The sequence below is a fragment of the Canis lupus genome, chromosome 20 (genome assembly GCF_011100685.1).
Source record: "Canis lupus familiaris isolate Mischka breed German Shepherd chromosome 20, alternate assembly UU_Cfam_GSD_1.0, whole genome shotgun sequence".
Classification (NCBI taxonomy): Eukaryota; Metazoa; Chordata; class Mammalia; order Carnivora; family Canidae; genus Canis; species Canis lupus.
The window spans coordinates 19,483,783-19,496,348 of record NC_049241.1 but is presented as its reverse complement, the minus strand read 5'-3'; the positions used below and the strand labels follow the sequence as shown (position 1 = coordinate 19,496,348).

General features: G+C 38.4%; 1 protein-coding gene and 1 long non-coding RNA gene across 2 annotated transcripts in view; one reads left to right on the top strand and one right to left on the bottom strand.

Annotated features, from left to right (window-relative positions):
- Positions 1–12,566, bottom strand: part of SHQ1 (SHQ1, H/ACA ribonucleoprotein assembly factor) — a 102,030-nt gene that overhangs the window by 46,054 nt on the left and 43,410 nt on the right. The gene's annotated exons all lie outside the window — the stretch shown is intronic.
- Positions 6,617–12,566, top strand: part of LOC111091272 — a 41,289-nt gene continuing 35,339 nt past the window's right edge. The window contains exon 1 of the long non-coding RNA XR_005374726.1: positions 6,617–6,889. This is a non-coding gene — a long non-coding RNA (uncharacterized LOC111091272). The remainder of the gene's footprint in view (positions 6,890–12,566) is intronic.

Sequence of the window (12,566 nt, the reverse complement as noted above, 5' to 3'; positions counted from 1 at the left end):
CCTCAAGTCCCCTCCCAGCACATGCTTTCAAGGTCTTCTGCTTAACTGGCTCCCACACCCAGAGTGCCTGTTCTTCTCCACTCCACCTAATGCATCTTAGCCTGCCTTCAGGGCCTAGCCTAAGACTTCACCCTTCAGGAAGCCTAGGTTCACCTCCTAGTCTTCAGAGCTCTTTACTGAACCCTGCCAAGGGAAGAGGACAGAAAACAGCTGATCCTCCCTAGAGCTCCCCTGCTCATTTCACAGAAGCAGAACCTGGAGTTCAAGGTTGTAAAATACTCATAGGATCCCAATTCTGAACCTACTGGCTTGTAGCTAGCCACAGTACCACACTACCCACGTGTTCTCGGTGCATTCTGTCTATAGCACATTTTTATTATTTAGGAGTTAAAGATTAAGTTCAAAGCAGGGGCCATGCTTTTTTTAATAAAATTTAACTATATAGCTTCTTCGCGCGCAGATGGGGAGAATGCCAGTAAAAACCCCCAGTGCTCAACTGGTTAAGGGAAACCAAATCTTAGAAGGCCTAAAACTACATTTCGTTGTTAAGTCAAGGCCAGAACTGTGGATATTAGAGTGGCCCAGGTTAACAAGATCAAATGACTAGTGTGGACCCCCCGCAGCAAGCCTATTTTCATTGCAAAGTATGCAATGCTGAAGGCAGAGTTTGATGATAGGAGGCAAAAAAATAATCAAAACTCACAGAAGTGATAAAACCAAGTTAGCCACGTTATCCCAAGTGAAAAAAATCAAGGGAGAACTGTGTAAGAACTAAGTGTAAGAATTTCTTGAACAGTTTTAATTGGCATAGAGAAGAAAATGTCAGGGCAAGCATATGTCAATCTCTCTCTCTCTCTCTCTGTTTCTCTCTCTTTTTTTTTCAGGGCAGCGTCCAGGGAGAAGGAGTTTACTTTTATAACTACCAATTTCAACTTTTAAAAGTTAACCATAGATCTTTATTAAAAAAAAAGAAAGAAAGAAAAAAAAAACCCAACCACCAAAAAATAACCCCCACAAACAAAAAAGAAAACTGTGGACTTGAAAATTTCAAAAGCCTCTCTATAGTGTGACACCCCAGAATACTGCCCCTCAAGATCACACACCTTACTAATATTAAGCCAGTTAATAGAAAATGCAGGATTTGGAGCAAGACCTCATAGCAAATAACTGAGTGAAGAGAAAGCGGAGACATGCTGGCTTGAAGGATGGTGCGAAAAGGACCAAAAAGGAGACTTAAAATGGGGTGGGTTGTGGAACCATAGGAAAAGATCATTAGGTTGGAGCAAATGGCTCAAGCAGGGAAGTGGAGGGAGGAACAGATGAGTCAGGAGGAAATCAGAGAGTGACAAGGGTTAGGGAGACAGGTGTAAGAAGGATGAGGTGTGAAGGCCTAAATGCAGTTTTCTAAATAGGAGTGTTTGGAAATAAGGTCGTATGTGTAATGAAAATCCAAGGCAACCATTACCCTAATGAAATTATATAGATTCCTTTAGCAGACATGCCTCAAGTAAGCTTGCCCCTTTGTGAAGCACTGCAAGCAAATCCACATCTTCACTATCATAAAAGAAAATAATATAAGAAATGTCAAAAATAATCAATTTTTTTAAATATAAAGAGAAGTTACATTGTATTTGTACCTTTTGACCCCTACTTCCTTAAAAAAAAAAAAAAAGACAAATACACATAGGAAAAAAACCCTTAAATATATTTACACCTAAATGGTATTAACGTGTGTGTCTACATTCACTGAGAAAGTATATGAGCACCTGATGTGTGCCCAGCACTGTTTTACATGTGGGATTACAGTTACTTGCCCTTTGAACTTTCCTCTTTTCAAGATATCCCCACAGTAAATATTTATCTGTTTAACACAAAGTTAGACACACTCAGCTACACAGCCAACCCTCGAATATTGGCAAAGAATGCTAAAAAATTTTAATTCATATTTAAATTTTCTTTAAATTGTAGTTCTGAACAACCGAGAGGCAGTATTTAGATCAGGTAATTTTAGAAAAGCACATGCAAGGCAATTTTGAAAGGGAAAGTTGTGCGCTCTTCGAAAGCTGTGTTTTCACTGTATGTCTCATTCAAACTATTTTCACAGTATGCTATGTGACAAAAAAGGTACAAGATAACTTGGCTACTGGCAGCTGACAATCTAGAACAGCAAGTACATTTAAATCATCCTTTCCCCAACAATATGTATTGTTACCCCAAGGTCATACTTGGGTCTCTTTTGTTCCCACTAAATTACCATAGACAATTACAATAGCTACACAGCCAGGAGACTTGTGAGGCGCAGCAAGTTTTTTTAGTCTCTTTTGTACAGACTGCTCTTTCTCCCAGGTTGTCAACCACTTATCTAACAGCTATCAGCAGAGAAAAAAACTGGCCTTGCTCCAAGCTGTCACATGGCCAGTGGCCAGAAGCCTTCAGGGACTCAAAGTACCTGGCTCCTGTGAGGGCTTTATCCAGTCATGGGCTGTCACATAGCATAGAGGTATAAAAAGCTGCTCAAGCCACATCTGAGAAAACTTTTTCTGCTCAAAGGCACTGGAGGAAAGTGACCATTTTCAACCAGTTTGCTGCCTGATCCAAAGCAGGAAAAAAGAAGGTGCCTTGCACAGTAACCATGGTAACTGTTTACACTATTACAATGTACTAACAGGCCTCTCCAAGAGTTAGGGATTCTCCAGATTGACATGGTCTTTCCTTAAGCCAACCATAACCATGCATGGAAGAAAGGCTTCTGGGACCAAGATCTCTTGTTCACTCATGAAGGCAGTTTAAAATTAGTATCCTGTATTATAAATGACAAGTACCATGAATGTTTTACCTCAGGGAAAATGACTGTACAATAACAACACAGAGAAACATAATGACAATATAAAGAAAAATATGGATGCCAGTAACAAGCAGGTGGGCAATAAACACTATTTAACACTTTCTCTGGCTACTCCTCCAGCTTTCCTTTAAAGAGAAGGCAAACTGGGATGCCTGGGTGGCTCAGTTGGTAAGTGTCTGACTTTTGATCTCAGCTCAGGTCCTGATGTCAGGTTGTGAGTTCAAGCCCCATGTTGGATGCCATGCTAGGCATGGTGCCTACTTAAAAAAAAGAGAGAGGGAGAGATGGTAAACTAGTAGCAGTGTTTTCCTATTCTGGACAGATGTGCCATTTCAGGCTACTAGAGCTCAAAAGAGAGACAAGATTGAGCTATTTTATTTTATTTTTAAAGATTTTATTTATTTATCCATGAGAGATACAGAGAGAGAGAGAGGCAGAGACACAGGCATAGGCTCCCTGCAGGGAGCCCCATGCAGGACTCAATCACAGGACCCTGGGATCACAATCTGAGCTGAAGAAAATGCTCAATCACTGAGCTACCCAGGTGCTCTAAGACTGAGCTATTTTAAATCAGAATCCACTGGCTATTTGAATTTTTCCTATTAGCAGATCAGGTTTGGCAATGTCTTACTGACAGACCAGCTCATAGTTGAAGCACACTCAACTTCAAGCACTTAAGAAATGGCTCCTATCACTAAGAGATGATCAGAATAGTGGCTTTTTAAATTTTATTTATTTATTTACTTGTTTGTTTATTTATTTATTTAGCTGGCCTTTAGCCAGCAATAATAATAATAATAATAATAACAACAACAACAATAATAATAATATAAACTGCTAAGTCCATATAATAAGAGCTAAGTTTCTATTCAACTACTGATACATAATAGCTGCTATATGGCTGTGGTTTTCTGGGTATCTAGTTCTATCCTTTAAAGTTTTGAGCTATGTAAGACAAGGAGCCAAAAAGAGTAAAGGAAAAAGACGTAGTTATTCAGAATACCTGAAGGAAAGCACTGTTTGGTCTTTATTTATAAAATCAACTCGGAATCCTTGAGTGGCTCAGCGGTTTAGCGCCTGCCTTTGGCCCAGGGCGCAATCCTGGAGTCTCAGGACTGAGTCCCGGGATTGAGTCCCATGTCGGGCTCCCAGCAGGGAGCCTGCTTCTCCCTCCTCCTGTGTCTCTGCCTCTCTCTCTCTCTCTATGTCTCAAATAAATAAATAAATAAATAAATAAATAAATAAATAAATATTTTTTAAAAATCAACTCAACATAAAAGTCAACAATGCTATCATTTTAAGATGAGATATCAGATTTCTGGGATTTTGAGGAGACCACATGATCAGAAAGGATAACTTACTAATTACTTCTAACATTAATTTTCATAGATTAAACCATAGAAAGAGATGATAGGGTAATTGTGTCAAATTAATCAAAATTAAGAGAATCAAAGTGTGGTAATTTGCTTCAATACCAGGCTCTGTCAGGAAGTAGCTTAAAGTCACATCCTTAACAATGAACACAAACATACATTAAATTCAATTTTATGAAAGTTTTTCAAACCATCTCACTGTTTTATCCTCAAATTCCTCATAGGGCTATTTAGGCTCCTACATTTCAGAGCTGTAATAAGAATCACATATGAAGTAATTAAGAGTTACTATTTTGAACACAAATTTATGATCCTATATCGATTTTTAAACATTCTTAGTTATTAGAATTACGTATATTATTATTATAGCCACAAACAAAATTAACACAAAGCAAACATATACTTTGTAGATGTTCCCTTTGCCTAGAATGCAAGTCCAATCCTAAGTCACTATCAAGTCTCAAATTAGGCAGTACTGCTTCTAGGAATGGGGTCCCAATTCTCCCTCCAGCTGATAAGGGCTCTTTCAAAATGCCTGCCATACCCATCTAATATGGGAGTTTGTAGCTACCCACTTGCTCTGCACCAAGTACTTTCCACACATTACATCACTTAAGCCCACCAATTAGTTACTGCCTTCCTCACTTCATAGATGAGAAAAGGGAGGCTCAAGGATATGGAATTGGCCAAGATTACAGCTATGAAGCAACAGTCAGGATCTGAAAATAAGTCCATCTGCCTCCCAGCCACTGTGCAATAAATACTGTGTCAGTATCGATCATCTGGTATGGCAAACTCCTGGAAAGGAAAGAACATAGTGGCTCTTCACCTTTTTTCCCTCATCTAGAACAATGTCTAGCAAATTGTAGGATCCTGTTTGGTAAAGCTGGTTGCTAATAAAGTCTGGAGTATAAAGACTAAGTTCAGAAACACTTGGTCAAACTGCTCAGTTAGTGTCTAGTTATAACACCTGTGTGATCTATGAATTTACATTATTGTGCCATGACAAATGTAGAATATCCAATGTGTTTATACCTTCCTTTATCCTATCTATTCCCTGAAAGAATGTAGTATGCCAACCTTTTTAATATTATTACACCATCAAAAGTTCAAATAATGGATTTAACCCAAGGCTGCTATTTGCCTTTTGTGCTCTAACAGTACCTGCAAGGTTTGCTGGTTTAGAAGGACAGCCTCGACATTAACTCCATTTGCCTTAAAGTCAAAGTAGTGATTGCTTCAGTCTAGAAATATGTAGCAGGATGTCATCAAAACTGCATAATGGTAGTATAACTAATTTCAATTTCTTTTGAAGAGCTGGGCATCCAAATTTAAGATAGAACATTTAAAAACAAAAAACCCATCTATATATTAAGTACAAATGTAGAAAGCTTTAAAAGCTGAAGATTTATGGAAAAAGTCTCTGGAAACAGTTGCAATCTAAACCTGGATTTTAAAAAAACAAAAAATAGGGGCACCTGGGTGGCTCAGTCAGTTATGCATCCAATTCTTGATCTCAGTCAGGTCTTAATTTCAGGATTGTAATTCAAACCTCCCACTGGGCTTTATGCTGGGTGTGGAGCCTACTTATAAATAATTAAATAAATGAATGAATGAATTAGTAAATGAATGAATGAATAAATATTTTAAAACAGTGTTTAAGATTAATTCTACAGGTACAATTTTACCTCAACTATTCTACCTTATGAAGACAGGATGTATCTCAATGCCTGGTAGCTCAACTTCAAATAATTCATTTTAATGTTGTTTTAATTAAGACTGTGAGATTGTTTTTCCAATAGGTATTACTTAATATTCACAGTTCTGACTCATTCTTTGGATTTTGAACTGGGAAAACTAAAATTGTGCATGAAGTCAGAAAGAAGAAATATATAGGAAGAAAGACAACTGGATTCCTCAAATGGCTCATAAAAGGAAAAAACCAACCCAGTCCAACCAGCCTTATGAGTTCCTTCTGACGCTTTGATACACTGATGAGTATGTCAAGGGAAAAAGAACCAACCTTTCTAAAATCCTCCCTGTATTACAGTGAGTGTGTCGTCACTGCTAAATAATGGGCACACTGATAAAATGGAGTTATGCTTCTTTACATTTTAATCATGTATAGTAAATAAAATTTAGTAAAAATGATTAAGTATCCACAACTACATGGAAGTTCAATGCGCACTAAAAGGTTACATGAGAATTTTGATTATGAAATTAAGTTCTTGGAGTTCTGGTTCCAAATTCTAGAAGGCTAAAGAAAGATCATTAAAAAGTCATATTTACATAATCTTGGTGCAGTTCTAGCTGATTTGACTACAATGTAAAAATGGTAACAATTATAACTGTTCTGTGTGGAACAGTTATGCAGCCTGTGGTCAGTCATGGGGGACATGGGTCGGCTTGCCTGGTGTTTGATATTTAATCCAAATCTGTTTCCATGTGTCAACAGAGAGGGTAGATCTTTAGAACTCCTATGGAAGGTAATGAGACAATGACCAGGTAAACACTACAGATGACAAGGGAAGGAGGATAGCAGGTCAGACGGGATCCCACTTGCTTCCTTGCTACTGGTGAAGCATCTGCCCCCATATTCCTTCCCACTCCACACCACCTCGGGCACTCCAGTTCAGACCATATTACCTGCACCTAAACTACCTGTCTCCAGGTAAGAATAGCAGTTTCCTCTCCTGTCTGTGCCACTCATCTCACTCCTCAATGACTGTCCTGTGTTACTGCTGCATGAATGTGACTTTGTGAGCCCATCACACACATTGCAGCAGTACCTTCGTAAGTAAGGCCCAGTTTCTTCAGCAAGGCCCTGCAGACTCTCCACAATCCTGGCCCAACACACTATTCGTACCTTTTTCCCCACAATTCCCCTCTGCATCCCACACTTTCAGACAAACTAGAATACTGGCTATTTTGTGGACCTAACTCTTATTTTCCTCTAGCTGCTTTTCCTTATCTTGTAGCTTTCTCAGGGAATACCTTCCTTCACTTCTTTTCTACATCCTACACATTCTTTAAGTAGTAACTACCACTAAGCCTCCCTCACTAGGCCCATGCTGTGTGCTTCTTCCTTATCAAGCCCTCATCTCTACTCAAAAGCACCCTATTGGGTTCACAGAGAGGTATGACACTGGAATCCTATGACCCATCCCCTACATTCTGACTAGGTTCTGGCTGAAGAGAGTAGCACAAAGTTAAGTGGGGAAAAAAGGTAAGGGATCTGCCTTGTTTTTGTGTTTTTGGTTTTTTTTTAAAGATTTATTTTTTTATTGGTGTTCAATTGGCCAACATACAGAATAACACCCAGTGCTCATCCAGTGAAGTGCCCACCTCAGTGCCCGCCACCCAGTCACCCCCACCCCCCGCCCTCCTCCCCTTCCACCACCCCTAGTTCGTTTCCTAGGGTTCGGAGTCTTCCATGTTCTGTCTCCCTTTCTGATATTTCCCACTTATTTTTTCTCCTTTCCCCTTTATTCCCTTTCACTATTTTTTATATTCTCCAAATGAATGAGACCATATAATGTTTGTCCTCCTCTGATGGACTTATTTCACTCAGCATAATACCCTCCAGTTTGTTTTTAAGGTTTCTAGGCATAGCTACTCAAGTGATGCAAGATATGTCCCACCTCCTTCTGCCATCTACTCCTGGAACCCATAAGGTTGAGGGTCAGTCTCAAGCTGGGACTGAAAGAGCAGAGATCTGGTGCAAACCCTCAACGCAGCTGGAAACTGGCAGGTGTAAGAGGGTGTGAGAAAAACAGGCTGGCACTTGGAATGCTTGAGAGTCGAAATGAAAAACTTAGGACCCACACAGGTGGACTCTAACGTGCCATGGCTCTTAGGGTATTATTTACCACCTCTACTTCATTGTTAATACTTTTACTTTTGAAAAATCTTATCTTAAAGATCACTGCTTTCTAATTCTTTTTAAGTTCCCCAAATGTGCAATGCTACAGAACCACATAGCAACAACAGGCTACGAATGGGGCATATGTGTATCCAGTTCACACAGGCCTCATTACTCCTGACTGTCTTAATCCCTGCCATTGTAACTCACTCACCTATTTGGACAAGAAGGCATCTCAATTCACTTCTCCTAATGTTGAGGAACCTACCCTTATGGGAACCAGCTAGATCAGCTACATCTTACCTACAGGGAGTAGAGGAAAAAGCTGAAGTGATCCCCTTCAATACTGGCCAGTATTTGGGACACAAGGCAGCCAAAGACCTCTGCTCACTCATCAAAGTCTCCCAAAAGTAGCCATAAGTGAACTAGCATAGATGTATTCCAATAAAGCTTTACTTGGGCACTAAAATTTGAATTTCATATAAATTACATGTGTCATCAAACATATTTTGATTTTTCGTTCAACATTTAAAGACATAAAAAACATTTTTGGCTCACAGGTCATACAAGATGCCTTTGGATTTGGCCTGTGAGTCCAGTTAACTTCCTAAGGGACTTTCCTCTTTGTATCTTATAAATACTTATATTTTGTATCTTTCCTTCGTTTTACCATTACTGCTACATAATAAACTCCTTAAATGCTAAGGCCAAGTCATATATATTCCTGTAACTCTTTGCTGATACTGTTATGATGCCTTAGAGAGAGAAGGGATTTGATTTATGTATGTTGCATAAGTGTCTCCAGCTTGTTATTTTTCAGTATTAATTCCTATTTAAAGGAACTCTAAATTGCAAGAATATAATTCTTCCATGTTTTCTAGATAACATATGAAGTACTATTCAATGAATTTCATCTAGACCTGACCCTATTACTATGATTAGGGTAAAATAAAATGGTTCCTCTTTGTTCTCCCAGATTTGTCTTAAATATATACAATTTTCTGCCTTTATCCTCCTTAAAAGAAGCAAACTTAAAGTTACTTCCTTGAAAATTCAAATGAATAAAAACAATCTCAAAACTGACTTTAGATTTATTAAACAAGGCACTAACTATAGAAAATAATTTTAAGCCATAATATCAAACCATGTAACTAACCTGGTTTTCCACACTGCTCAGCTCCAAAACTGCAGAAATTACAAAATTTATCTTAAATAGTATTAGAAATATAATACAGATTTCAACTGATTATATCTGAGTAAATATTTATGAGATCAGTTGATTTTTTTGAGCTATACCCACCAGTACATTACTATATAACTCAAATTTCCAAAGAACACTAACATAAATATTTCAAGTGATTTTTTTGGTAGCAGAATAACCATAGGCTCTTAATCATCTGTGACAATTAAAAGGCAATTTATTATCTGTAAACCATACAGGAAATGCTGCCCCCTACAGAGTATTTTAAAACAACGATGGTTTTACATAAATGCAACTCAGACTTACCATGAGAGCAACTTTTTAAAAATTCTAGTGATTAACAGTACTTACTGGTTAACAGGATTATTGGAGGAAAAAGGAATTCTATAAAGATGACTGGAATTTTATTTACCCTCACCTTTGTGTTTATGCTCATATACAATATCCTTCTATACATAAGAGTGTATGTATAAACCCACAAAGGCTCCAAGGACAAACAATATTGATAAATAGAAAGAATGTGCCAATTTAAGAGACTAGAAAACACAAATTTCAGCTCCGAGGAAGACACTAACCAGGAATTTGCTTCGCCACATGGTAGGACAATCCAGGGAGAGAGAAAGAACAAGGATCAGTTCCGTCGTGACCACACAGCAGAGCCCTATCCTCCTCTTACCCATCTCAGCTGCAGCGCACGTGCTCCGGAGCTCTGAAGCCCTTGGTTTCTGGATCAGCTGGTACTCAAGTGGTTAGCAGAAACAGGCACAAACGGCACTTCAATATTTTATTTGAATTCCATGCTATTTAAATTTCCTGAAAGCACTAGGACTGCTCCATTCTTAGAAACATTTTAACTGGAATGGGGAATTGACTAGGAAATAAAAAGCTCAAGAACAATTCAGGAGAGGAAGAGAACATAAAGTAAGAATTTCCTCCTGTATAGGGGAAGGGAATAAAGTGATAATCATGAAGAAGTAGAGAAACCAATTCTGGTGAACCAGTTAACTCAGACAGGAAAGGGAACTAGATTTAGAGGCTGTGTAAGGCAAGTCTCAGGATCGGAGAGTCTATCAACTTGAAATAATCGCTGATGAAACCACACTATTCTATGAACTTCTTCACACTGTTCACTCATAATATTTAGAATACTTCCCTCCATTCTACTGTATCTAAATACCACTCATCCTTCAAGTCCCAATTCAAATCTCATGTCTTAAATGAAGCTTTCTCTGATTCCTATTGAAACAGCCCTTCTTTTTTGAACTATTTCATCCACATTTCATGTACCATACTTAACCACCATCTACCATGTATTTTGTTTTTGATGGATATCTTAGCTCCTCTATGAGCACGTATACTCCCCAAATACAGTACCCAAGTCTAATTCATCTTTCTGCAGCTCTCTGTATTTACAAGGTACTCCACACATAATAAATCGCATTTTTGTGGGTACTGACGAAATACCTGTTGAATGAATAAATACATGAACTCATCAACCAATTAATAAGTACTTTAGAATAATAGGAAACAGGAGTAGGAACTGAGAATCAAAAGTCAAATAAGGTAGAGGCTCCATTCCGTAGGAGGTTACATGTTTTAAATGACAACATGAAGGCAAGCCCATTACCCTGACTTTACACTTTCATTCAATGTATTTCTTCTGTGAACTACTTACCACAAAAGCAATTTAAAAAAAATCCTAATATTTGTATAATTCCATACCACCCCTACGAGAATCTTAAGCTCCCTGAGTGCATGAGCCACAGTTCCCCTATTCACGAGTATACCTCCAGACCTAGCTCAGCACCTTGACATAGTAAGTGCTCAACATTGGCAAGTAGCTTGCAAAATAATTTTACATAATGTATTTGAGAAGTAAAAATCAGAAAGTCTAACAGTTCTTTAAAATGTCCATAATAGGAAACTCATAAAAATTAAATACAAAATGGGGTACCTGGGTAGCTCAGTTGATTGAGCATTCAACTCTTGATTTCAGCTCAGGCCAGCATCTCAGGATCATAAGATTGAGCCTGGTACTGAGCTCTGTACTGAGCATGGAGCCTGCCTGAGATTCTCTCTCCCCTTCTCCCTCTGCCTCTTACCAACTCCTCCCCAAACCTTGCTGATGCAGGAGCTTACGGTCTCAATCAATCAATCAATCAATGAATAAATGAATGAATGAATGAATGAATGAATAAATATTAAATACTGTCAGATAAATGTCAACATTGGAAAATCCTAGTGATTTCATCTTTTAGTTTTCAAATTGGGAGTAATTTCTACAACTCAATGAAAAGAAGCACTTGCTAAACTGACTTTGGGCTAAATAGAATTTAAGTGGTAAAAACCAATTCATCTCTAAGGTCGCATCAGAACTCAGAGTTCACACAATACACTTGCCATACCCCAATTTCTTGGACAATCATTTTTCTTAAAGAAAAAGAGCAGCCCCAAGCCCTGTCCTACGATTCTTGTCTTTCACATGGACTGAGATTATAGCTATCTACAGAAGGACCAAATAAGGCAGTCATTTCTGAAAAACTGATTGTTAAGCCCAATAAACACTAATATGTAAGGGCTATTAATTATAGGAAAAACCACTTTTTAGTTGGTAACAAGAACTAATCTCATGAAGGCTGTTCCTAGAGTTATAGCCTACCTTGGACCTACTAGGCATCAGACCTCAAACATTTATAGAAAGGTAGGTTTCTGTTAGCCTTCAAAACAAAACAGAACTGGAAGGCCTGGCTGGCTTGGTTGGTATAGGATGCAACTCTTGATCTCAGGCGTTTGAGTCCAAACCCCATGCTGGGGAGAGATTACTTAAAAATAAAATCTTTAAAAAAACAAAACAATGGGCAGCCTGGGTGGCTCAGCGGTTTAGCACTGCCTTCAGGCCAGGGCGTGATCCTGGAGACCTGGGATTGAGTCCCACCCACGTCGGGCTCCATGCTTCTCCCTCTGCTGTGTCTCTACCTCTCTCTCTGTCTCTCATGAATAAATAAATTTAGAAATCGTTTAAAAAAATAGGACAAAAAAAAAAAAACCTGATTTCAAACATATGTTTTCATCAGCCAAAAAATCTATATAACTGTCTGAACAGGAATTACAAGGTTTCCACAAAATGGTGAATATACTTAAATTTAAAACATTGAATTATAGTGGTTAAGAGCCCACACTTAAAAAAACCAAAAAGCTTTTTATGAAGGCAAATCATGTGCAAAAGGAGACCACAGGATGGTGAGCTGCCACATATGCATCACCAGCTTCACACAGGTACCAACT